This window comes from Triticum dicoccoides, chromosome 3B (assembly GCF_002162155.2).
Source record: "Triticum dicoccoides isolate Atlit2015 ecotype Zavitan chromosome 3B, WEW_v2.0, whole genome shotgun sequence".
Classification (NCBI taxonomy): Eukaryota; Viridiplantae; Streptophyta; class Magnoliopsida; order Poales; family Poaceae; genus Triticum; species Triticum dicoccoides.
The window spans coordinates 17,157,134-17,161,449 of NC_041385.1; the positions used below are offsets into that span (position 1 = coordinate 17,157,134).

Consider the following 4,316-nt stretch of genomic DNA (forward strand, 5'->3'; position numbering starts at 1 on the left):
CGCGGTCGGAGCGTGGCATGGGGGCGCATGGCAGTTCCACCGCACGCCTCTGAGTGGCAACTGCTGACCACGGGATGGCAACCACCGTGCGGGTGAACTGACTCGCACAACGCACACGAGACTCGTCCTACGTGGCGCCGAAAACCGGCCTGTTTGCTACAAGATTCGTGCGTACCGAAGCCAATGGAGATGCCTGCATGTGGTCGGGGTGGTGAATGCCCACACGTGTGGGTGTTAACATTACCGATTAATTAAGCAGGCCGTGGTACTTTTGTCCGAGTAGTATTATATAGGAATTCTATAATCCAATATAGTATACCTAGCACCACCGTGCGTTTCCAGCCGGACGAGATATTAGCAAGCCTCCGGCCGGCGAGATCAGTCGACACCAGGTTCTGGCCGGAAAGCAATCGGCACAAAACCGCAAGCTTCTGCTACGTACGCACTCTCGTCGGAAAAGTCGGTTACGATGGTCGTCCCTGCGGCGGCATCTCCCAATCTTTACTTGCTCGACCTCGTGAAATCCGGCCGCATGCTCATCAACCGTGGCCTAGTTCTCGCGGACGGCGAGGTGGACAACATCTATCTCCCAGTCGACACATTCAAGCTCTTGCGCATCGTTGACAGTGTTGTGTACAACAATGTCGGTGACATCAAGGTGGTCGACAGGAGCCACCTGTACCCCGGACCGGTGGTCGGGTCGGCATCCGACATGGGCGGCCAGATCGGCGTCACCGGTGTCCACACCGTGCTCAACCTGGCCAAGCTCGACAACAACGGCGTGCCGACCAACGTCATCAGGGGGTTGTCCCTGTCTAGCCTGCGGCGCGTCAGGAGTCTCAACCTTGGCGACTTTGTCATGTCCGGGCCGTGGCTCGGCTGTGTCGTCGAGGTGTCGACCGACGACGTCGATGTGTTGTTCGATGACGGAGGCATCTGCAGGATCACCGATGCGGAGTCCACGAACCTGGCGAGAGTGCGTGAAATAGGCACCATGGCGACCTTGCATCGCCACCAGATGAACAGTCAATTCCACCAGGGGCAGCATGTCACCTTGCCAGGCGCTTGTTCACTCTTCAAGGATGCTTGCTGGCTTAATGGCTACTAGCATCCTTACCGACAAGTAGGCACCATTATGAAGGTGGAGACATCCGGCGTCCTCGTCTACTCGGTCGCATCCAGACATTGTGGCACCGACAAGGGGCTAGTGGAGGCATCCGCTCCTCCAGCCTACCAGAACCCAGATGATCTTACGTTCTTCTGCGCCTCGTACAATTGTTGCTGGGGGCTTGCTGACCGTTGTTTTTTTCTAGAATCTAGTTCCACCAAAGTGGATGCAGCTTGTGCTCCTGATAACCACGGTGATGATGGTGAAGATGAGGACGAGGACGAGGAAGAGGAATACAATGCATGCTCACAAGACAACCAAGAGGGTGTGTGAAGCATCAACCTCTCAGGTGGTACCACCAACCAAGCAGAAGGATGAGAGGTTTTATCGGAAGCAGCTAAAGAAGGTCGTATTTGAGGACCATAGACGGGTGCAACAACCACAAGTCATGAGACATGTGGAGGTGGAGTTTCCTATGGTCGTCGCCGACACCTGCACCACCGTCGATGTGTTGTGGCAAGACGGCACACTGCAACATGGCAGACCTTCAGCGACTGTCGTCCCCTTTGGGATCCGGAATGAGCAAGAGTTCTTCCCGGGACAACATGTTGTCGCCAACATTCTCCCTATTAGTGTTGCCGTTGACAGTACTGGTGACCATGATGATGTGATAACTACTAGTGTCAACAATGACATTCCTGCGTCTGGAACTATACCAACAGAGCATGTGGGCATCGTCAAGAGCCTGCAATACAAGGACCAGATGGTTTGTCTATCATGGTTCAAGACGTCAGGGCACCCAGATGAGGTTAGGGAGGTCGATTGCGACCAAACCGTCAGTGCTTACGACCTAAACTTGGACTCTAACCACTCTACTTACTATGGTGATATTGTCATTTGTATCCTACCATCGGGATCAACAGATGACAGTGAAAGTGCACCCTTCTTGCCGGGAAACAAGAAGAAAAATGCCATTTCTGCCGATCTTTCATGGGTGGGGCGGGTAGTTGAACTTCCTAATGGGCACATCCAAGTCAAGTGGGGTGATGGTAGCATGTTAACGGTACGTGGATAGTTTCTAGTACCTTTCTTAGATCTACATCTATGTTACGTTCTCTACTCAACTTTGTTGATTTGTTTGGGCGTGCTGCAGGTATCGCCCCATGAGATTGTTGTCATCAAGGACAAGCACTACATGGAGCTATGGCTTGAAATGGGCGACTGGGTAGAGGACAACGGCATCGATGACGCACCCGAAGAACCGGTTGCTGCCAACACGGTTTATATCTATCTGTCTAAACATTGTCCACTTCGACAAATAATGAGGTGTGGTGATGATTTTGGTTTCTCCTGGTAGGCACCAAAGTACTATATATACTATGATAAATGATTATATGGATGGATACACCTCAATTGATGTGGTTATATGTGTTATCTTATTTTAGGAAATTGATCTTCAGAATCTAGATAACGATGTCGAAAGCATCAGCCCGATAATGTCAAGGACAAACATTTTAGGTTTTTCATTCGGGTCTTTGCTCTAATTGACCAACGACGTGGTAGCTCGAGGTAAAGGATACCTGATGAACTGGCGGCCCTGGTCGTCGTCACCAAGCTCAGAGTTACCCGCGCTCGTAAACGATGATAGTATCGGTTGTGCTGCAATGGGTACCAATGGTGCGGCTGTAGATTTGACCAGCCACGGTTTTGCCGGGGGGGGGTGCAGATGCTACATGTTGCTGCGATGAATCGTCCTGCTTTCCACATTTCGATGTACTGCAGATGATCCCTCTAGATCACCACTACCTTGACACTATGGGCCAGGTAATTATGTATGATAGAAAATGATGAAGAACGGAGCTATTTAAGGTTAGAGTAAGGGATGTTTACATGCACAATATGGTTTGTCTAACTGTGGAGTCGATCTTATGGCATTCGTTTTTAATGCAAAACTAAACTCCCTAACTTAAAATAAGTAAATGACCAGACAACATGTTACAAGTCATTATTAAACGAATTTTACTAAATGTAGAACTTTAATCTATACTCTTTTCTTTCAAAGGAAATGCAGGGCGCTAGTCGTGGGAAGAGTTGGGCCAAAACAGTGCAAAAGGAATGGAAAATTCTGGAGAACAACTTACCAGGTATGTGAATGCACCTGAAATACACGGTCCATATGCATGGTTACAAATGAATAGCCAACCATTTAATGTGCAGAAACTATCTTTGTGCGAGCGTTTGAGGACCGCATGGATATGCTTCGGGTGGTGATGGTAGGCGCAAGCGGGACGCCAGATCGTCACGGCATGTTCTTCTTTGATATGCAGCTACCTCCGTCGTACCCGGATGCCCCACCGCAAGTGTACTACCACTCCTTTGGCCTACGCCTCAATCCCAACCTCTACGAGTCCGGTACAGTGTGCCTCAGCCTGCTAAACACATTCGGTGGCGAGGGCACCGAGGTTTGGTCGTCAGCAACATCAAGCCTCCTCCAAGTCGTTGTCTCCATCCAGGGCCTCGTCCTCAATGACCAACCATACTACAACGAGGCCGGCTATGAGACACTGGTCGGCAAACCGGAGGGCCACCGCAATGCGCTACCCTACAATGAGAATGCTTACCTACTAACCCTCTGGACCATGCAACACCTTTTACGTCGGCCACCTCGGGGATTTGAGGAATTCGTCAAGGAACACTTCCACCGTCGGGTAAAATTTGTGCTTAGGACATGCAATGTGTGGCTTCAGGGAAATGTTGTGGACGATGCCCATGCCACTGAAGCGACTAGGAAGCAACGGTGCTCGGCTGGGTAAAGGCTTGCACTCACAAACATGATGCCAAGCCTCGTGGCAGCCTTCACCGAGATCGGCGCCGAGGGGTGTGAAGAGTTCTAGTAGCTCCAGATCAAGTTGCCATGTGCTCTCAGCACAACTCACTAGACAGAGGAGTGTTTGATGGTGGGAGCTTTGCTGCACATGGGGGGCAGGTTAGTTCAAAAGAGGGGTCCATGGATATAGGATTATTGGTGATGGTGGTGGTCTTGTAATCAGTCACATTTTTGTTCTACAACAATTACATACTCCTTTTTGCTTTATTTTCTCGATTAAAAAGGAGTTCAGCAAGAAAGGTATCATTGTGGACTACGTCATTTATCTATCAACATATATAAAGGCTGGGTGTATATTTATCATTCTGATGCATTAATACA

The 4,316-nt window shown here is 49.9% G+C and overlaps 1 pseudogene; it reads left to right on the top strand.

Moving 5' to 3' along the window:
• The first annotated feature begins 469 nt into the window (after window positions 1-469).
• Window positions 470-4,002, top strand: LOC119280533 (annotated as a pseudogene).
• The last annotated feature ends 314 nt before the right edge of the window (window positions 4,003-4,316 follow it).